Here is a 23,169-nt window from a genome sequence, read left to right on the forward strand (position 1 = left end):
CACCCTGGTCGCTGCTCTGCTTGCAAATAATCCTGTCTTGTGTAGGATAATTTGTAGGTTCTAGAAGTCTCCCCAGACATCCATCTCAAATTCTTGTGCTTCAAATTGAATAAGGCTTGCAGCTCTTGTGGAGAAAGAAAGGGAAGAGACTGGAGGGACAGAGATAGACAGAGACTTACAGAGACAGGGAGACAGAGATGCCCCTGGTCCTGCCAGATGTCCTTTGCATTATCCTCAGGCAGTTTTCTCCTCAACCTCACTTTCCTTATTTTTTTTCCAGCCTGATCTCTCCACATCTTTCAAGCTCTGCCAGTGGGATGAGTTCCATGGAATGTCCCACGAGCATCCATCCCCCTCGTAATGCATTTCATTTTCCTTGTAGCTGTTTAATCCTTTGAGTCTCCTCCCTCATTCACTCAGCGCCCACTGGGTTCAAAGCTCTGGACAGGGCCCTGGGGCTGCCAAGAGCAAAGCGGACATTGGGGCAGCACCATGACTTTCGTGGGCTCTTCCTCAACAACAAAAAAATCTTAAAAATTCCATTTTATGGCTCTGTTGGTACAAAGGTGAATATATTAATAATATATATGACAACATTTTCTTCAACCTAAAAGTTCATCTTTTTGCTTCTGATTTTAAAAGAAATGAAAACTAAAAGTCGCGGGCCCCTGAGAGTGTCACGGGTCCTAGGCACAGTGCTTCATGGGGGCTTTGGCCATGGCAGACGGTTGCCAGACTCAGAGCTGCCAGTCTGGCTCACAGTCAAGGATGTAAAGTAGACCACCCTGGGAGCTTTCAGAAGCGCTGTAGCCCAAGGCACTCAAACAATGACATCAGAACCTCAGGATGGGACCCAGACACCAGTATTTTTTTTAAAGCTCCCGGTTGATTAAATGTGCACTCAAGGCTGTGAATTAGTGATTCTCAGCCCCAGCTGCCCGAGACAATGACCTGAGGAACTTTTTTTAAAAGCCCAGGGAAGAGGGGTTGTGCGGCCACGTTCTTAAAACCCCAGGCAATCCCCCCTGTAAAAGGGTTCTCCTTCCCTTGCCAGGCGGGGACTTGTATGTGTTCACCATTGTCACAGACTCCGAATTGCAGTTCTCTGCTGATTCTGAATAAACCCTCTTTGCTGGAGAAATATCTGGCTGTCTATTTGTTTCAGGTCAACACCATTAAACAACAACTCCCCATTCTCCCCACTCCCACCAGCCCCCGGCAGCCACCATTCTGCTTCCTATCCCCATGCACTTGACTACTCCAGGTACCTCATGTAAGTGGAATCCTGCAGTATCTGTCCTTTTGTATCTGGCTTATTTCCTTCACAACGTCCTCAAGGTTCATCTATGTTGTAGCACGTGGCTGAATTCCCTTCCTCTAAGGCTGAATACTGTCCCGTCGTGTGTACGGACCACATGTTGTTCATCCGTGGGATTTTGTCTCTTTCATCCTGCTGCATTGCAGTGCCTAGAACCTTGCCGGCACACAGGATACGTGTTGAAAGACTGCTTTAAGTGAAATAATCCATTACAAGCACTTCTTTCCGGCACACGGTAAGCCTTCCAAAAGTATTAGCCATTGTTGTGATTAGCCATCTTCATTCTAGATTCATCCATGTAAACAGAGGGCAGCTCTCAGCACTGCCAGGAAGCAGTGGCATTTCCTCAGGCCACCCCCATGGGCACACACAGAGAGAGGCAGGAGAAGTCACAAGTTAGAGCTACATGTCGCTGGTGCCATTGAACTTGGGAGTCAGAACCCGAAGTTCCACCAGCTTCTGCCTGAGGAGGTGCTCCCTGGACCCAGGTTGGTCCCTGCCATCTTGTGACCTTCTTCTGGGAAACACAGAGGTAGGAGGCCCTGGTGTCCGCCCTCCATCGCCCTTCATCATTCTCAGGGACCCCTACTTTCCTCCCAGATGAATGACCCCTTCCAGGAAGGCCCAGAGCAGCATGCAGCCTGGGTTGGCACTTTGTGAACAAGAGCCGGTGAGAGATGATGGAGGCTGTGAACACGGGCCTCGCTCCCTCCTGCGTTACGCCTGCAGGAAACCTGGGGATTGAAGTGGGTCGTTATTACAGGGAGAGAGAAGCCCTCTCCACTTTCTCTTGGAACAAATTCCAGGAGACTCAGCTCATCCATCCTGAAGATGGTCAGCCAGCAGCCCAGGGCCATCTTTCTTGTCACTTTCTCACAGCACAGACCCTGGCCCCGTGATGGTGCCACTGCCTAAGGTCTCTGCTCCAGCTTGGAGGGAAGCTGAAGGCTGGTGAGGGGTTACTAGGGAGGGCAGGGGTGGGGGGGCACAGGAGCAGGGCCAAGGTGTCTTTCCACAGAAAACTCCAGAACCTTTCACCCTCCGCCTGAGCCTGGCAGCCCAGAGTTTGATGGGGGCAGCTCCGTCTCTCCTGGCAGATCCAGACAGCTTGCCCGGAAGTCTTTTGACATGAAGTAATAATTGTCAGAGAGGGTCAGGCTCCAGCAGCTGAGAAAACAACAGAGTGACCCTTGCAAGGCAAGCAAGCCCTGCAGAATCGTACACAGCCCATTAGCAGGTCACAGGACCTGCCCCCACTGACATCTGCAATGTCGCTGCTGCATCGGGAAATGTGATGGGAGAGACACCCTCTGTGCAGTCACCTTGATGGGGTGTGAGCCAAGCTCTCCTTCTGAGTGGTTGTAACACCAGAGTAAAAACACAATAGAAGGCTGTTCACGGGTGTTTCTGCCTTAATACAAGAGGAACAACTAACCACAAGAATTTTGGAGATGACAGAAAAGCACACTGATGAAATAAATTGCCCATAATTTCATCCTTAAGAGATGAGAGCTGCTTGGACCTCTGTCAATGTGTGTGTGTGTGTGTGTGTGTGCATGTGTACGCATGTATATGTGTGTGTGTGCACGTACATTATGCATGTGTATGTATATTATATACATGTATATATATGTTGCATGTAGTGTATATGTGTAGGCATATGCATGTACATGTGTGCATGTGTGTGTCTAGAAATGTGTTATGTGCATGTATATATGTTAAGTGTGTGTATATTATGCACATATATGTGTGTATTATTTGTATATGTGTATGCATGTGTCTACATAGATGTATGGGTATACGTATGTGTATGCGTAGTATGTGTGTATATATGTGTACACATTATGCGTATATATGTATCTATATGTGTATGTCTACGTGCATATGCATAAGTGCATGTATATTATGTGCATGTATATGTGTTATGTGTGTATATTATGTGTATGTATGTGCATATTATGTGTAAGTGCGCATGTATGTGTAGGTGTGTATATGAGTGCATACTGTATGCATGTATATGTACATATACATATGTGCATTATATGTATACATATTATGTGCATTTCTGTGTGTACATTATGTGCATGTATATGTAGGCAGTTATATTTTTATGAGGACACACTTTCATTTGTAACAAAATCAATCACCAGGATAAAAAAAGATGCTGTGAGATCAGGGGCATTTTGGTATTTAAAGCTTTAAAAATGTTTGTGGACATCTTAAATATATTTCTATAGCAGCATTTTCCAAACTGTGTTCCACAAAACACACACACGAATTAAAATAAAAGCTGGGACCTGCTGCTGACCAGCTAGAGATTCTAGGGCACACACAGACCCTGAGAAACCCTGTCGCAAAATACGTTAAGCATGGTTTACCCAGCACCGTCAGCCATGGACCACCTTTCTTCATGAGACCACTGATCCTTGCTGGTCTGCGGGATAAAGGGAACCATCTTTTCTCACACCCTTTCCTGAAGCCGGGGTCCAATCCTTTCCAGTTCTCCTGGGCCTGAGGAGGGGCCAGTCCAATATCACTGGGGGAATTCTGAAAGCAAAAAGGAGAGGGAAAGTGGCTGAGATTCTGTGTAACATAATACTTTCCCTGCACATTTCCCCAGCTCCTCCTGGGCAAGGGGTGAGGCAGATGACCGGAAGGGAATTAAAATCATTGGTTCTCTAATACACTGCCTGACCTCTGACTCACTTTCTCACTCTCATCAAAACATGGGGAAGGATGGGAGGGGGTTGACAGGCAGTGGGAAAAGGAGAAGACATTCAGGAATCTTTTTTTAAATGAAGATCTTCACTCTTTTTCTTGCTCTTTTTTTAAAAATTAGGATTACACTGTATTGATTGCTTTTGTAATCTGCTTTTTCACTTAGTATATCATGAGAATTTTCTCAGGGCATTAAATAGTCTTCTAAAACATAATTTTTAATTACTTCATATAATTCTATCTTGCAGATAAATACCATGATTTTTACCCAGTGTGCCAGATAGCAATTGTTTGCCTATTGGATCCAAATTCACCCTTCAGTACCTGCTCTGTGATAAGGGGCTGTGTGTACTCTCAGCATTTCTACTTTACTGTAAGAGCAATGCTAAACTTTGTCAGAAGACAGCGTGAGAGGGACACTGCAGGAAAAAAACTTTGTCAGAAGACAGCGTGAGAGGGACATTGCAGGAAAAGGCCAGGTTCTCTTCCCACATTTCAGGGTGAGGGGTTTGCTCTTTTTCATTTCTATTGCACTGTCAGTTGTGTGTATGCACGCACACGTGCATGAGTGCCCGGTGGTGCTCTGCCCTAGCACACAGGCAGCCTTGGCCCAGGCTGGTGACCACCCAGCTGCAGTGGGGACACTGCTGTTCTCCCCCAGCCTCACGTGGGCAGCAGTGCCTTGAACCCTCTGTGCACCCACCTACAAGCCCCCCTCGCCTGTGCTCTAGACACAGGTTCCTGCTGCCCAGGGACATGGGCCAGCTCTGGCCAAGGCCACCAGTGGACTTCTGTCCCAGCCAGTGACCCCCAACCACACCTGCTTCGACCATGGTGAACCCCCTTCCAAGTCTGCCCTTTCTTGGCTGTCTCCCTGCCCTAGGGCACCCCTTAGAGTTCTCTTTCCATCTTTATAGCCACTTTCCTATCACTGTGGAATAATCCCTTAGAGTTAACTTCCCTTGTTCAAATTATTGTGTGGTTTCTGCCTCCTAACCAGACCCAGATGGAAACATCCGGCGAGGATAGTGCTTTAGGCCTTGTTTTTGAAGTGTTTTCATTAGAAGTTGGGCAGCAGGAAAGGATGGAGTGAAGGATGTATTTACTCAAATGGCAAACGTTTACCCAGGAGCCCTAAGAGGGCTACCAGGTCCCAGAACAGGCAGCCAGAGAATAGTGACGGTGACATTACTAAAAGCCCGTCATGAGAACCAAGTCATTAATCTTCACGACAGCCCCATGGGTGGCACTACAATGAGCCCAGTGAAGGAGTTTGCTGGTGTTTTCATCAGGAGAATCCGAGGTCCAGGCACATGGGACTCACTGGCTAGTCTACAAAAGTAGCATGAGGCCAGGGCTGGAACTTCCAGGAGATGGACGGAAGGATCGAGAAGGATCCTGGGGAGGCACGTTTTGCACACAGGAGAGGAGGCCCCAGGAGAGCCCGGAGAAATGGTTTCCGTCTTCTGTGAGCTCTGCGTGGGTTCATCATTGGTTGTGAGACAGCCTGGCCACCTGGAAGAGTCAAGCAGCATGCCCTCCCCACTACTGCTGCATGTCAGGCAGACTCTCCCCCTGCTCCTGTGAAAAAAGTGCTGTTTCCACTGAATGTCCACATCCCTTGAGTCCTCCCTCTGCTGTGGGTGTAGCGGGCTGTGAGGGCTGTGGGAGCAGCAGTGGTCCCCAAGCTTTGCACCTCATCATATTCCAATGTCTCATAAGCACTTCATGTTGCGTATTTATTTATCAATTAAATATATTTACTACTGTTCCAATCACAGTGTGCACCTCATAAAGCATACACCCAGTAGAAATGTTAGGGGATTAGACAAAAATAAGTACAGAGCAAAGTTCTAAAATTGTCCTCCTGCATTCCAGTGAGTCATCCTGACGCCATACCCCACCCGAGATGCATGGTCCCCACTTTGGAGATCTCTAGTTTCCAAGACATGCTGACCCTACAGCAGAGTCCAAGTTAATTAAAGTTACTTAAGCCCCTGTGATCTCTGCTTTCTGCTTCTTCTCCTCCCCCATGAGACCCTCCCATCCCAACAGTCCACATTAACAGCCCAATTTTCCCATATTTAAAAATGAGATTACATCATCTCTTACATATTTCTTACATGTTGCTTTTGCTACTCTTTTTACAAAAATATTTGTTTGTTTATTTATTTATTTACTTTGGCTGTGCCAGGTCTTAGTTGCAGCATGTGGGATCTTTAGTTGTGGCATGCAAACTCTTAGTTGCAGCACGCATGCGGGATCTATTTCCCTGACCAGGGATCGAACCCGGTCCCCTGCATTGGGAGCATGGAATCTTACCCACTGGACTACTAGGGAAGTCCCTTTGCTACTTTTGAAGAGTCCTCCAAATCCATACTGCTCTATGAGTTCTATATATTTAATGGCTATATCACGTTTAGTAGTGTGTGGGGGGGGGTAATTTATACAACCATTCATGAACGTTCACTTTGCTTCTCATTTTTTGTCACTAGGAACAATGCCATAATAAACATTCTTGTATGAATACAAATAAAAATAAAGAGTTACTTAGCCTGCTCCTGGGTGTCCTTGTTGCATCAGGACCAGCCAGCTCTTCCTCTCCTTGAAGGAGACCAGGCTGCACACCTAGCAGGGGTGAGAAGGTTGGTGAGAAGTTCTTGCAATCACAGTCCTGGGCGCAGTCTCCTAACACAGGACACAGGCGTTTTAATACCTGTCTCGTAGGGTTTGGTGAAGATGAAATGAGGTAATGCATGTGAATCACTTAAAAGAATAACCATTGCAAAGTGGCTGTTCAGTAAGTAGTAGTTGTCTGCTACTATCTCATGTCAGGGCAGTTGAGGGTCTGCATCAGATCAGCCACCCAGAAGAAGGGTCATCACTCCAACCAACACCTCACGAATGGTCTGACCTAAATCACGAGCTGCGTGTTGGGATTCTGAGGGACAGAAAATGGCTATTTCCTAGACAGCAGAGATTTAAGGAAAAGTACCCTGGGGTGAGCTCTACTCCCAAGGACAGGCTGGGTGTGGCAGAGACGGTTAATTGTACCCCAGTATCTATTTCCCCCTTCTTCCTTGTAGTCATAGAACCCCTTGAATTCCAGCCAGGCACGTGGCATCCTAGTTAGAAATTACATTTCCCAGACTCTTTTGCATTCAGGGGTGACTATATGGCTAAATTTTGGCCAATGAACTGTGGGCAGGAGTGATTTGTGCAAGTTACAGGTTGCTTTTATAAGGCAATTCTTTGCACTCCATTTCCTCTTATTCTGCCTTGAATGGACTAAAATGCAGATACGATGGAATGATTCAAATTCAACGCCACAGTCAGAGGAAACAACCTCAGGGATGAGATGCGCAAAAACAGGTGAGGACCCGCTATCCCTGGTGACCTTGAAGAGCAGAGCTGCAGTATCCCTGGACCGCTTCCCAGCTTCTACGGAGAAGGAGATATGATTTCAGCTTCTTTGAGCACCTGTCTTCTGGGATCTTCTGCTACAGCGGCTGTCCTGTATCCTAATTGGTCCTGAAATTGGTGTTGGAAGGGAGGGGCTGCCATAATGAAAACTAAATGATACAGCATTGTCTTAGCAGTGGGGTGGCGGACAGTAAGGAAGTCACACAGCAGGCTGGAAAGCAGGTGATCCCTGTTATGTGGCAAGATATTTGGCAAATCAGTTGCCTTCAGTAACTTGGAAGCAGATCAGGTACATAAAGAGCCTGTGTCTCTAGCAAAAATACTTTTAGAACATTCACAACATGGATCGTCTGGCTGTTCCTTGATACCTTTAACAAGGGACCACAAGAGAGACATAAAGTCAGGTGTGTTTGCAAGCAAAGATGGAGGGAGGCAGCTCTGCGACAGACAGGCCACTCTGCCTGTGGCCTGCAATCGAAATTGACCAAGTGGCTGGAAAAGCCAGCTGCTTCTGTCACCAACAGTAGAGTCTCCTGGCACAAGCTGAGAGCCTTTCTCAAAGGCCTCCTGTGGAGACTTTTCAACCGGACAACAGGATCCAGGCTAGAAGCAACAGTCAGATTAGGGATGTTGCTTTCCACTCAAACATTTCAGGTGGCTTCAAGAAAGCCCCTGTTAAAATGAGGAAGAGGAGGTTGGCAGTGTAAACCCTTAAACAGAAAAAGACCTAGGAGCAGGCTTAAGGTCTGCATCCCAAAGAGATTTTTTGAGTAGATTATTTTGTCCATGGAATGAACCAGAAGCAAATAGACTGAAAGCTTACTAAGTCTGGGGCAATTTATTATGGTTCGTTCCCTAAAATAGCCCTCAGATCCCCAACCTGCAGCAGTGGGGGCCTTCAGCTCCTTTGGCATGATGTCAGCATCTTTGATATAACCTCCTTACTTTCCGGTAAATTAGATAGTCTGAGCTCATCTTGGAATAAGCCTCCCAAACTTGGAATCAGCTCTGGTTCCTTTTGGCAGGAACTGGTTTTAGATATTCAGATACTCTGATACTTGTGTTCTGGGGGTGTTCACTGCTTTCAAACATCTTTATTGGACAAAACCATGAAATACTTTGAATTTCGTGATCATGATATATGAGTTCATACTAAAATTTTCAATTCAGATTCAGGACTATGGGATTTTTACTTAACTCATTAATGGTACATCTGTACTTCTTCCTTTATGCCGCATATTCCGGTCCTCAAAAATGCCAACCAAAGAACTGCTGTGCTTTATTCCACAACGTGCACACAACCGCTCCAGAATAAAAATGCCTAACACCACCACAAACAGGAGTCACTGAATACAGTGGTTTTTTTTAAATAAATTTATTTATTGTTTTTATTTTTGGCCGCGTTGGGTCTGTTGCTGCGCGTGGGCTTTCTCTAGTTGTGGTGAGCGGGGACTCCTCTTTCTTGTGAAACGCGGGCTTCTCATTGCGGTGGCTTCTGTCGTTGCAGAGCGTGGGCTCTAGGCACGCGGGCTTCAGTAGTTGTGGCACGCGGGCTCAGTAGTTGTGGCTTGCGGGCTCTAGAGTGCAGGCTCAGTAGTTGTGGCACACGGGCTTAGTTGCTCTATAGCATGTGGGATCTTCCTGGACCAGGGCTCGAACCCGTGTCCCCTGAATTGGCAGGTGGATTCTCAACCACTACGCCACCAGGGTAGCCTTAGTTTTTAAAAATGTTTTACAGTTCTTTTTTCCTCAGAATACGGCCCGACCAGGGACGTAGAGTCAAATGATTGCATTTTATAGTCACCTGAAAGAGTTCCTTTCTAGATAGTTACGCCAGTGGTTCAAGACCCAGTTCTGCTCAGTTGTTTCATTTTGCTCTCAACACTTAGGAAGCACACCTTGAAATTTAATTTTTTGCCATCGGTATGTAAAATATTTTCATGATTCCCAAGGTAAATATACAAAACAAGGTGAATTTATTAGTAGACTGACCTTAACATGTGTGGGTCCTGGGACAAGGTTACAGACAGAGGCCCGCATTCTATGTGGACATGTATTTTAAAGTAATAAATCAAGCCAACAAATTCTTAAATAGAATATGTCCCATCCTCTTCTCAGAGAAGCACTTCCTCACAGACATGGAGGCCAATTTCCAGGTAGAATTCCTGGCTACTTAGAGCTCCACGCTGGAACGTGGCGGCACAGGACAGCCTGCCGCTCACTGCCCCTCCTGGTCCCATTCCCCCCACCCCCGCTTCCTCATAGCTCAGGGGGCCTTGCACACACACATGTGGACACGCCAGCCCTAGTCAGCCTTCAGGAGGATGAACCCTGAGACGGGGCCCTCGAAGTGGGCTTGGGGCCACGTGGGTAGGGAGTTCCAGAGTCCTGTGATCTAGAAAGGAGGGTGTTGGCTCCCCGTAACTCAGCCCACGGGGTCCTCACCCCCCAGGCCCGGGCAGGGACTCCTCGCACCCAGGCCCACGGGCAGTCCTGACGGACAAGCCAAGCATCTCTCCCTGTCCTGCAGCCCTGCAGTCTTCGGTTTATCGTTCCAGTTTATAAATAGAAGCACATTTTATATGTAAACAGACTGTATCTTCACACACACACATATACACACAGACGTCCTACCCTGTGGCTGGGGATGGCAGGGAGTGGACAGGAACCTGTGATCACAGATCTCCTCCCCGCAGATAAGGGCCCTGCTGAGCCCAAGCAGCAGTGAGGCCACCAGCGGGCAGCGAGCACGGGGAGACCGCTTCCCATCACTTTGGGATGATTCCGTCAAAGGAAGCAAATACGACTTTAATTCACATTAACCAGTAGGAAAATACAGTCTTCTCCGTGTACCAACATAAGGCAAATTCGACATAAGAGACACAGATTCAGTTCAGCTCCACTGCCTTGAACCGATCGCTGGCCTGACCAGCCTCTCTTTCCTTTGCGAACGCCTCACGTGATTACGCACCCCCCACCCCACCCCCGCCTCTCCAGGGAGCGGGACCACGAGAAGGAACCCAGGTCGTTTGCCCCACGGCCGTCTCGCAAGCTGCCAGCTCAGCACCACCCTTTCCGTGTTGGTCCACAAGCCCCATGTTGGGAAACCACTTTACCTTCTTCAGCTCCATTCCCCACCCCCGCTCTCATCCGAGGTGAAGAGGGTGCTTCACAGGCGACAAGCTGCCAGCTTTCCACTGAAGCCCCGGGTCCTCAGCCGTCGGGCGACAGAGGCTTAAACTCCCCCTGCTGAAAGACGATGAGGGAGGAAATCACAGAGAGTGGAAGCTTAATGGGTATACAGTGTCAGTGCTACAAGGTGAAAAGTTTTGGAGATCTGTTTCACAGTAATGGGAATATACTCAGTATTACTATAAATGGTACTGTTGAAAATGGTAAAGATGGTAAATTTTATGTTATGTGTTTTTTACCATAATAAAAATCATAATAGCATAAGACACACACACACGCACGTACGCACACACACACCCAAAGACAGGAGGATGCAATCCGAAAAAAAAATCAGCATCTGAGACGCGAATCAGTCCATGTGTCTTTTCTATCACTAAAAAGGAACTGGATTTGGCATGGACACCCCTAGGGGACAAACGAGTCCCCTCTGGACACTGCGGTACCCGTCGTGGCCGCCAGGTGGCCTGGGGGGTCGGAGGGAACGCTCCCCTCCAGCCAGGAAAGCTGAATTAGGAAACCTATGAACCAGACCAGAGGTGTTTTTGTAAATATAAATAAATAAAAATATATATTATTTAAAACAGTTTAAATTTTGGGCTTCCCTGGTGGCGCAGCAGTTAAGAATCCGCCTGCCAAGGCAGGGGACACGGGTCCAAGCCCTGGCCCAGGAAGATCCCACATGCCGTGGAGCAACTAAGCCCGTGCACCACAACTACTGAGCCTGTGCTCTAGAGCCCGCGAGCCACAACTACTGAGCTCACGTGCCACAACTACTGAAGCCCACACACCTAGAGCCCATGCTCCACAACAAGAGAAGCCACCACAATGAGAAGCCCGCACACCACAATGAAGAGAAGCCCCCGCTTGCCACTAGTAGAGAAAGCCCACGTGCAGCAACAAAGACCCAATGCAGCCAAAAATAAATAAACAAAATAAATAAATTTATTAAAAAAAAAAAACAGGGTAAGTTTCACTTATAAGAACAACGTGGTGTCAACTCACTAAGAACTCAACCTCTCGTAAACTACCACCTAACCTTGTCTTGGGTTGAAAAACTCTCTGATTTTGTGCAGAATTAGGAATCTCAGGAGCAACACTCACTTTGTATCAGATCTCTCATTAGCCTTACGGGAGAGAGGCCTCCCTTTGGCTGCCTAAGTAATAATTAGCAAAGCTTTGCTGGAGGTTTTTGAAGTCTCTTTCCTGAGAGAAAACCAACAGTCCCTCTGTTATGGGCTTTTATCCTCTATCCTTTGTTTTCTCTCCATTTACGTAATTAAAAAAAAAAAATCTCCGTGAAAGTATGGCAGCCAGAACAAGGCCCTACTGTACAGCACAGGGAACTATATTCAATGTCTTGTAATAAGCCATAATGGAAAAGAATATGAAAAAATATATACATGTATAGCTGAATCACTTTGCTGTATGCCAGAAACTAACACAACACTGTAAATCAACTATATTTCAATAAAAAAGAATTAAAAAAAAAAAAAAGCATGGCAGCCAGGCCAGGCTGCCATAACCCTCTTCATGACCAGCTACCCAATCAGGAAGAAAGTTCGCTTGGTTTCCAAGGGCAACCGCCACTCGGCCTTGGCTCTGTAAGGTCTTCTCACAAACCATTGCTTCACTAGGATTGAAGAGATTTTCTTTGTTCAAGAAGGACGTCCCTCCTTCATACCTTTTTTTTTTTTTTTTTTGCAGTACGCGGGCCTCTCACTGCTGTGGCCTCTCCCGTTGCGGAGCACAGGCTCTGGACGCGCAGGCTCAGCGGCCATGGCTCACGGGCCCAGCCACTCCGCGGCATGTGGGATCTTCCCAGACCGGGACACGAACCCGCGTCCCCTGCATTGGCAGGCGGACTCTCAACCACTGTGCCGCCAGGGAAGCCCCCTCCTTCATACTTTTAACTTCATCCTGAAACCTCGGACCAATCTGCTTCATTTCCTTTCCAAATATGCAACCGTTTTCGACGGAACAGCTGGTAAATATGCAGGACTCAGCAGTCTCCTCTCAACCGGCAAGTGAAGGTCAACCCACAGGGCTGCTCGGCCGGGATGTTAATAATATCACTTGTAGAAACAGCTTTTCTACATAAGACAGCTGGTAAAAAGACCCTGTTTGCTCAAGATGGCATCGTAAATGAATCTCAATTGGAGGTCCTCTGCATGGAGATGTGACTGCACAATAAGTCAGACAAAGCAACTGTCGTAGCCTCCACACCCTCCATCCTCCCTTCTTCCTCTTTTCTGTGGTGGCCACATGCGCAGCACCAGATAACCGTGACAATCCTGTTCCCCAACTTCCCAACTTCTCTTGCAACTAGGGGTGGCCCTATGATCCACTCTGGCCAGTGGATCCAAATGGAAGTAGGTTGAGAACATTTCCGGGAAAACTTTACTTTTCCTATTAAAGGGATAGACATGGCTTGTCTGACTCCTCGCCTCCCTTCTTTCTGCCTTGACTTCAGACATGATGTCTGGAGCTATAGCGTCTGTCTTGCAACCAGGAGGCAAAGGAAAGGCTTGGGTGAGCATCACAGATTAAGGGAACCAGGGGCAGCAAGCCCTACCTCTGAACACCTGCTTACATGAGAAAAGTATACGCATACGTGTTCAAGCCGCTTACGCTGGCTTTCTGTTCCTTGCAACTTCACACGATTCTGAGTGAGACACACCATGCCTGGCATACTTTCCACTAACTCTGCCGTCTCTGAAGGAATCTAGAGCTGAAGGAGCAGCATTTCTGCTCACCTCCTCTCTCCACCTTCTCTCCTTTGTAGGGCAAACTCATACAAACCCAAGCTGGGTAGATGAAACTGTGAAATTCTCCAATTTGACCCAGGGATTTTTGTCACTGCCAGGTTAAATGGGTGACGACTGATATCCAAAGAAAATCATGGGACTTTATGTCAAAGACGTTAAAGGACCTGCCCATTCCAAAGCCAGAACATCTGCCCCCTGGGTGGGAGGAACCCTCCCCGGAGCCAAAAACTCAACCCCGACCAGGTGTCCTTGTCAGAGGGACAGGAGGGTCCGTCCAGCCACCCCTGAAGCATCCACTAGGCGGTGCCACAGGCCAGAGGAGCTCTGTGTACGCAGAACACATCTGAACGGGGCCTGAGTGGATTATTTTGAAGAAATCCTCAATACTGCCTGGTTCCGGCAGCCTATTCAGCACCGATTCCTGAGCTTTAAGAAAAACGGTGGGAAAAGGACCTGGAATGGATGTGGCATAATCATAGACACGAATGATGGTTTTCATAATAATAACCTCCGAAGGGGTCAGGGCAGCGTTATCATTAATCCCATTTAACTGACTTTTGACGGTGAAGCTGACGGGGTATCTTGCCTTGGAGTCCCCGCTTCCATGCCACTCCCCTATATCACAGGACATTCACCCGGACTCCCTTCCGCCACCACAGCAGGGTGCTCACCAGGCAGCCAGGCTCCAGGGCGCCGACAGGGCAGGTTTACCAGCAGCAGGATGGCCGTTCTAAGCGGGGTGGCATCCTCTCCCTTCACGCTGCCCAGTGGGCGAGCTGGGCCAGGATGCCCCAGCCTGCTGGTTCCCTCTGTCTTCCTTTTGCCTGCGGCCATGGGCACCCCCATCACTGCTACTTCCTCTGGCGGCCACGTCTAGACGTGGGGCACTGGGTCTCTGTTGGAGACGCTTCAGCAGGCAGAGGAGGGGGTGCCCCGGCACGAGCATTTGGGATGAATGTTGTATGGACGGTGTGGGCTGCGGCCGGGCCCTGTGTTCAGACCTCCAGCTGCCAGCACGACCACCAAGGGGCGTAGCAGAAGAGCAGACCCACCTTAGTGAGGTCCAACTGAGCTGGGGGCCTCTGTCCTTGGTGGGAAGAGAGATCTCTCCTGGGACCAGCAAAGGTGTTTTTGATTCTGGTGGGTGACGCACATGAGGAGAAGACCTGACTCATGAAGTTCCATCTGTGGGCCTTGGCAATGTCGATTCGAGTCCTTTGTTTCTTTTCACCTTTAAAATTGAAAACAAAATTAAAAAGGGAACCACAGGTGTATTAGACTGCTAGGGCTGCTATACCAAAGTCCCAGTATAAGCCTGGGGGGCTTAAACAACAGACACTTATTGTCTCCCCGTCCTGGAGGCTGGAAGTCCCAGATCAAGGTGTGGGCAAGGTGTTTCTCCTGAGGCTTCTCTCCTTGGCTTGTGGATGGCCGCCTTCTCCTGTGGGCTCACATGGTCGTCCCTGTGTCTGTCTTCTTCTCATAAGGACCCCAGTCATATGTAATAGGGCCCACCATGCTGACCTAAGTTAACCTCAGTTGCCTCTTTGAAGACCCTCTTTCCAAAAACAATCACATTCTGGGGACTTCAACATATGAATTTGGCGGGGGGTGGGGGGACACAGTTCAGCCCATAACACGACTCATGTGATTACACTGGCCCCACCCAGATAATCCAGGATAATCTTGCGATCTTAAGGTCTATAACCTTAATGATACCTGCAAAGCCTCTTCTGCCATAGAACACAACCCAGTTACAGGTTCCAGGGATTAGGACGTGGACATCTTTGCGGGGAGGCCCTTCTGCCTTCCCCATCGTGCCGAGTACTTTACATACATTACCTCACTTGTATATGGCCAGATTTTCCTACTCTCCCCGATTCCTAGCTGCAAAAACTGAGACACAGAGAAGCTAGGAAGGACCCCAAGTCCCATTTATCACTCCACAGTTGATAAATGGTGAGAATGTGGTCCAGCCACAGCCTGACTATAAGGCCTGCCCGTTCTAACTGCCGCCCAGTAAGGAGTCTTCAGCCATAAGGGTGGCTGCAGTTCTGGAATCTGAGGGCTACTCTCCCCCGGCATAGAAATGGGGTAAAGGGACACGCCCCTCCTCTCTCGCCCACTAGCCTCCCTGAGGCTGCATGGTCTGAACCCCTCCCCTCAACGCCGGTCTCCCTGAGTCTGTGCTTCTTCCCTAGAATCCACCCACCACAGCGTAGCCAGAGCCATGGTTTAAGTCACAGATCTGATTTTGTCACCTCTCTGCTTAAAAACCTTCCACAGCCCCCCAGTGCTCCCAGACTGCTATAGACTGTGTCCCCCCGAGATCCACATGTCAAAATCCTAACCCCCAAGCTGATGGTATTAGGAGGTGGAGCCTCTGGGGTGATGAGGCCATGAGGGTGGAGCCTGCAGGGATGGGATTATCGCCCTTATAAAAGGGACCCCACAGAGCTCCCTCGCTCCTTACACCATGTGAGGATGCAGGGAGAAAATGCCGACCCAGGAGAGGACCCTCACCCGACCATGCTGCCACTTGGACTTCCAGCCTCCAGACTATGAGAAATCAATTTCTGCTGTTTATAAGCCACCCTGCCTGTGGTACAGACTTGTTTGCTATGACAGCTTGAATAGACTAAGACACGATAAAGACCAAAAGCCACAATATGTTTTTTTTGCTGGGACTCTTGATTTAAAGCTATGAAAACCCAATGCCACGTCAGAAAACAGTTTGGTAATTCCTCAAAAAGTTAAACACAGAGTTTCCATATGACCCAAGGATTCCATTCCCAGGCATATACCCAAGAGAATTATAAACATGTTCAAACAAACACATGTACACACATGTTCAGAGCAGCATTAGTCACGCTAGCCAAAAGGTGGACACAACCCAGGTGTCCATCAACGGATGAATGAATGAGCGAAATGTGACATATACATACAGTGGACGTTATTCAGCCACAAAAAGGATCAGGTACTGATACATGCTACGACATGGATGAACCTTGAAAACACTGAGTTTTCAAGTGATGAGAATACAGACACAAAAGGTCACATACTGTATGATTCCATTCACATGAAGTACCCAGAACAGGCAAATCCAGAGACACAGAAAGCTGATCGATTGTCAGCGGCTGGGTGGGGAGGGGAAGGGAATAACTGCTTCACGGGTATGAGGTTTCCTTCTGGGGCGATGAAAATGTTTTGGAACTAGATAGAGGTGGTGGTTGTACAACATGGTGAAGGCACTAAATGCCCCTGGATGGCTCACTTTAAAGTGGTTACTTTTATTTTACGTGAATATCAGTTAAAAAAACCATGGAAGGAAGGAAGAGAGGGAGGGAGGGAGGGAGGGAGGAATTTATTGGCTCACGTAAATGTGAAGTTGAAGAAAGAGCCTCAGCTAAATGATGGACTGAAATGGTACAATGGCGGGTTTCCATCATTGTGTCACCTTGTCTCTGATGTGCCTCAGCCTCCACTAGACAGGCAGGGTGACAAACCTTCAGCCTCAGACACCAGTGCTCCCAGCCCAGAACCCCAGCAGAAGGACACAGCCCAGTTCTGTCTTCATATCCCTGTGGTCTAAATAATCAGCTAACTCCACATACACCCAATATGCAATAAGGGAGAAAAAGTTTGGGGGCTGTGATTTCTTTGAGGGTTCAATTTCTTTAAAGGAGGGGAGTTTATTTTGGACTTTCATTTCTCAGCAAAAAAGGGAGGGGTAATATTGGTCAAGATCTAGTTGGAAGAAATCGACCACCATGATTATCTGAATGGGGAAATTTAATATTAAGAACTGTTAACCAAAACTATTAAAAGGGGTATAAGAGGACTGGAGAGGGTCCAGCAGTAGCAGGTGCAAAAGGGCCTGACACTGTCTGGTGGAGGGAGAGTGGACATAGGGGACAAGGGCTGGGAGGGGGTCACCCCCAACCAGGGCTAGGACTCCCACCTATTCAGGAGACCCTGCCCGACAGGGAGCATGCAGCCAGCTGGAGAAGCAGCTCGCTGGGGCGGGGGGTGGGGCAGCTGTCTAGGCCCTTCACTGAGGAACAACAGCAATGCAGGGCCGGCACCCGGAAGGGAAGGGTCTTCCTGGCCCCGTGGTCCATCTGTTGCCCTCTGTTGAGGAACCCTAATATTCCTCCAGCCTGCAAAAAAGAATATTCCCCCAGCCAGCTGGGGTCCAGCTCCAGTGTCACAGGCAGAGCAAAGAAGGATGGATTTGGGGCTGAGAGATGATAAACTAATAACTGAAACGGGGATTTCATTGGTTGGGGCTTTCGTTTCTCTGGTGAAACACAAATGGGAGCGGGTCCCTGTTCTGGGCCTCGTGTCTGGACAACTGATCACAGGGTCTCTCCCTGGTTAGGAAGGTGGGCATGGAACTGGGCGTGGGGACTTGGGGTCTGATGTGCAGTGTGCTCTTGGCTTTAACTGATGTCCATTCTGACCTATTTTGGGGACACGAGCTGAACTTCCCACTGCACTGATCCTGCAGGAATATGAGGGGTTCGCAGAGTAACACAGAGGAGGGAGTTGTCGCTCTCCACCTCCCTCTATAGGGTGGGGGAGAGGGGTTCTCGCCTGGCTTTGTGCAGCTCAGGCTGGGCTGTGGCTGCTGGAGGAGAGGTCACTGCTCATCTGGACACCCCGGGGCCCTTCTCTTCAGGCTCCGGTGGGACAGGGTCGATGGCCGAGCCTGGCCACCGTGCTCGTCTCTCTTCCCTGCTGCTGTACCTGGTGCGCTTTGCTTTGCTCTCCTGCATGAGGCACCAGGGTAGAAGGGGATAAAATCCCCTCTCAAGGTTGTGGCTGCAGGGGAGAGAGGCTCCTGCTGAGTCCACGCCAGCTTGGTGGGACAGGCCTGCACAGTGAGACCTGTGCTCGCCCAGCCGCTGTTACAGTGGCACCTGCTTCCCCGTGTGCTCCGTACGAGGGCCGCCCCCTCGATACAGGGCAGGCAGAACAGGCTAAGACAGGTCTGCGCAGTCCTGAGCTCTCTTCACCTGATAATACTGATGATGGTCACCACAGCTATTCAGTAGACCCGCTGTCGACAGACCCAGTCTTGAATCTAACACGCCTTGCGAAGGCCAGGCTAGAGAGTGCTTGCACTGCACTTAGACGACGCACGCTTTGCATCCAAATCCCAGCAGTGCTGCAGCAGATCTCAGAGGAACCTGATCCACCGGATTCAGTATGATAGATCACACAAACTTAGCACACGCCTAGCACTGAATCTGGCACAGAGTAGATTCCATGGACGTACGCACGAATTAATGGACGTTCGGGAAAACTCGCGGCGCTGGACAGCATATGCTCAGGTTGTGTTCAAGTGCTAAATAAAAGAGGAAAATCTAATCCTTCATCCATCATCCAGTCGGATGGTAAACCGATCACTTCCCCAAACAGCACTTCCCTTCAACAAACAGTGGCCATAAAAGCAAAGGCTCTGAAACTTTAAGAGGCCATAAAGCCTTTGGCAGTGGTGCAGGGCTCTGAGAACACACACATGAATAAATTAAAACCCACAGCTGCCGCGGAGACACAGCCACGTCCAGAAGGACACTGATGAACAGACTTAGTGGAAAGAAACATGGGCCACAGCATATAACGTGAGCCAGGGGCAGCTGCCCGCCAGGCACCCCGGGGCCCCCAGCCCTGCGCCAAGTCGGCAGCTCCCGTCCAGCTGAACAGGGGGCTTACACAGCAACACAAAATCGATGCCACTGGTTGGTCAACCGAATAGTGATCTCACCGAACGACTCTCAGGCCACAGATGTGCTCCTCTGAGAGGGGAGAGGACAGATCAGTCTGGGGATGCAGACCCACACTCCCCGAGTTACCAAGTTTACAGTCAGCCACCAAACAGAGTGCTCCGGGGCGGAGAGAACCACTAGTGCAGGCTCCTCATTCAGTGACGGACGTGGGGAGGGCCCTTCACGTGGAGAGCCTGACTCTGGACGCTGGATTTCTCTATTGAGAACCGGCCACCAAGACCAGGCAGGCCGCCTGCACCAAGGTTTCGTCCTGGATTTAAAAACATTCTTTTCCCTGCAGACCTCTGAGCGGGGACTGAAAAGAATTGCAACGAGGCCCTTGGTGTCAGACAGAATTAATATGACTCATCCCTCCTGCTGGGTCTCGGCAGGACACTTGACACCCAGACCACAACCACTCAACTCCTTTCCCGGGACTGGGTGTCAAGGCTGCGAGCTTGGTTAAGCTCCGAGGAGGACTGGCAATAGAATTCGAGTTGAGGGTTTTTTTTTGGGGGGGGGGGCAGTTCTTTTTCTACTTTCTTTTCACCTGTAAGTAGAGTCCAATCAACTGCTCAAACACGCATTTTTTCCAGGGCTAAAAAAGTACATACAAACCAGGACTCGGGGGAGACTGGACACACAGAGGCCCCATTAAAGCCACTGAAGGAGACAGAGCTTGGCAAACAGGAATTTCTACCTCAGTTCCAGCAGCCTCGGGTGGTGGAGGCATGTAACGAAGATCAGGCAGAGTGAGGAATGGTCTTCTCAGACAGCCATCGTAGGTTGCCTGAGCATTTATTATGTGCCGACGCCATGTTGGGCAATGAAAAACAATTCGGGGCAAAGAAAAGACTGAGAGGCTGTTTGAAGGCAGTCAGGCCCTTGGAATGATGGACCGTTATTCTCCGAGCCTGTCTGAGGGCCGGTCAAATCCTTCACCTTCCAAATAAAGAAAACGAGGTACAGAGACAATGAATTAAATGTAATTTCCAAAAAATAGTAAGTCTGTGCCTGTTTCTACACCACAGGAGTATTGTGTCTGGAAACCCCTGATTTCATCTGGCTTCAAATCAGCCATGGGACTGTCCTGGTCAGCTCGGGCTGCTGAACAAATATATCAGAGGCTGGGTGTCCTAAACAACAAACACTCATTTCTCACAGCTGTGGAGGCTGTTGATTCTGTGACTGGTGAGGGCTGCTTCCTGGTTTGCAGATGGTGCCTTCCTGCTGTGTCCCCACATTACAGAAGGGGCTAGAAAGTGCTCTGGGGTCTCTTTATAAGGACACTAATTCCATCATGAGGGCTCCACCCTCATGACCTCATCACCTCCCAAAGGCCCCACCTCCTGATACCATCACACTGTGGGGTTAGGATCTCAACAGATGGATTTTGGGAGGACACAAACATTCAATCTATAACATGGACCAAGCAACGTGGCCTGAGCACCCCTGATGGTAGACAGAAGGGGCTCTCCTCATTCTTCGTGGGTGTAGCATAGAAGTCTGGGGTCCTACAGTATCTTTTTCTACATCAAGCTAATAGAGACCTGCTATGTAATTTTTTTCACACTTATATTTTTCCCCAAATGAAAACCTCTTTCCTTACTACTAAATAATAAAACTTACATTCTTAAACGTCTCCCCTTTGTCCAACACTATACCAAATGTTTTATACTTAACTCTCACAACACCTCTAAGAGGTTGGCATCCCATCTTGTGGATGAGGACACGGAGGCTCAGAGAGATTAAATCACCTGCCAAAAGCCACACAGCTGGCCACGATCCAGTCAACTCCCACGCCCACGTATGCCCCTTCCAGTATTAGCAAAACTCTTACAGATTTACTGGCTGCACATAAGTGGGCCGTCGTGACCTCTTCCACGGCGGTGGGAGCAGATGGAACAGATGAACAAACTCTACTCCGCCAACCTTTCTCTGGCCAAGGCTGCTCTCAGAGACAGTGCCGGGGAGCAAATGCTGCTCCCTCCCAACAACAGGAGGGCGGGCAGCTGTTTCCAGCAGGGGTTGTGATGGGGTGGCGCCAGGCCCCTCTGGCTGCCATGCACAAAGGTGGCTCAGGCCATGGGGCTCTAAGGGCCCCTGAGATGGAGGGATGATGGCTGTGGCAGCAGCAGCCGCTGCCCCTGGCATGTCACAGGCTCCTTGCAAATGCCTGGATTCAGGTTCAGATGGGAACAGAAATGAGACACCTGAGTTGATCCCTGCATGCCTCCACCAGGGTCCATCTGGTCAATCAGTGAGCTTACTTCATAAGGTTCTGAAGGAATGAAATGGAGCAGCACCTAGAATGACACAAGGCTCTAAATGACAGTGTGACGTGTTCATTAGTGTGAATACAACTGCACTCCCACTAGTCAGGGTCCCCATCAGACACAGACCTCCGGGGGCTTCAATTCTTGGCCAAAAGTTTAAGAGCTGTGATCTCTCTGTAAGACATGACTAAAGTATATCCAACAAACTAATCACACACCATCCTTACTGAGAGAGAGAGAGGATTAAAAGAATAGAGTTGGAGGCGTGGGGGAATTCCTGGGAAAGAGTGAGAGGGGGTTTTCTGAGAATGGGCCCCTGTCTCTTGGTGTGGGAATTCCCAGATAAGTTTAGGGATATTAGAGGAAAGTTTCCTTGTGGCTTTGGAACCTCATAGTAAAAGCTGGAAGGACTTTGAGGAAAGTGTCCATGAAAACTTGAAGAGCCTTGAAAAACTGTTTATAGAAGCATGACTGTCTTTGAGGTGGCCTCAGGTAAGGGATTAAAGAAAAGGGAAAAATCTTACTGGAAATTGTTATGTAGTAGAGACAGAAACTTTACCAGCACTGTTGCCTTATAAGGAAGATAGAAAACGTACCTTAGGCATGGGGTGGTCTAGCAAAGGAGATGGTCCAAGCAGAGTACTGAAGAGTGATTTCTTCTTGCTGCTTCTGGTAAAAAGTGAGACAAGAGAAATGAGCTAAAGGCAGCACTGTTAAAAAAAAAGAGAGGCAGCACTTCCTGCTTTTGAAAATTCTCACCTTCTCCAGATGGCAAATGATGTTAAATCTAAAGGGCTCTTAGGTAAAAATCAAGTACAGGCACCATCAGGAAAATCTGGTCTAAAGATGAACCCAAGAGTGTGACTGTGCCTTAGTCGGCTCGGGCTGCCATACAAATAACAAATGCCACAGACTGAGCACTTCAACAACCCTGTCCTTTCAGGGCATATATTGGAGCTATTTGTAGGTGAAGCTTTTTTTTTTCTCTAATGGAGTGAGCCCCCCACCCCGCAGTGAGATTCACAGGTCATCCACAAGGTTTTTAAGAGAATTATATTGGAAGAAGCACTGACAGCTTGAGCTGAAAGGGACAGACAGCACAAACTGAAAAGATGTCTTTGGACCCTGAAACTTGTACAAGGCAGAAGCAGGCTGAGAAAACTACACAAATACAGGAAAAGGAAGGATGACTCAGAGGGTAAAACCAAAAGCCTGCAGAGTAAATCCAAGAGCTGTGGAAAATTATTCCCAGGAAATGTCAATTTGTACCCTACTGGATTTCAGAATTGCTATGAACCAGTGACTTCCGTGCATCCCCAATTTCCAACTCTGTTGAACAGGAGGGTCTTCAGTAATTATGCTATGCTTGTCCTATTATTGCAGATAACTTGTCTCTCTAGTTCACAAATTTCAGACCTGGCTTTGAGGATTCAAGGAACTACACCTAAGGAGCCTCAAGAACATCTGGATCTAATTTGGATAATGAAATTCTGGACTTCAAACTGATACTCTACTGCACTGGGGGCCCTGGGAGAGGCTAAGCACATTTTGTGTGTGGGTAGGACGTGAATCACTGGGGCACAGAGGGAGGATGTTGGTAGCCAGCCTCTAAGACTTCCCCCAATGATCCCCATCCTCCAGTACTCTTGCCCTTGTGTCACCTCTTCCCACAATGAATAGGACTGACTAATGTGACCAACAGGATG

At 48.6% G+C, this 23,169-nt stretch overlaps 1 protein-coding gene across 6 annotated transcripts in view; it reads right to left on the minus strand.

The window, feature by feature from the left end:
- Window positions 1–1,639: 1,639 nt before the first annotated feature.
- Window positions 1,640–23,169, minus strand: part of USP6NL (USP6 N-terminal like) — a 188,931-nt gene continuing 167,401 nt past the window's right edge. For 5 of the 6 annotated variants that reach the window (XM_079912061.1, XM_079912060.1, XM_079912059.1 and 2 more), the window contains 7 exons: window positions 22,060–22,132; window positions 21,028–21,493; window positions 14,469–14,647; window positions 10,576–10,708; window positions 6,587–6,664; window positions 3,697–3,865; window positions 1,640–2,052 (listed from right to left, as the gene is read on the minus strand). The gene's annotated coding sequence lies outside the window, so the exon portion shown is untranslated. The remainder of the gene's footprint in view (window positions 2,053–3,696; window positions 3,866–6,586; window positions 6,665–10,575; window positions 10,709–14,468; window positions 14,648–21,027; window positions 21,494–22,059; window positions 22,133–23,169) is intronic. The other variant, XM_079912062.1, reaches the window with a different exon arrangement.

The sequence above is a fragment of the Stenella coeruleoalba genome (assembly GCF_951394435.1).
Source record: "Stenella coeruleoalba genome assembly, chromosome: 2".
Classification (NCBI taxonomy): Eukaryota; Metazoa; Chordata; class Mammalia; order Artiodactyla; family Delphinidae; genus Stenella; species Stenella coeruleoalba.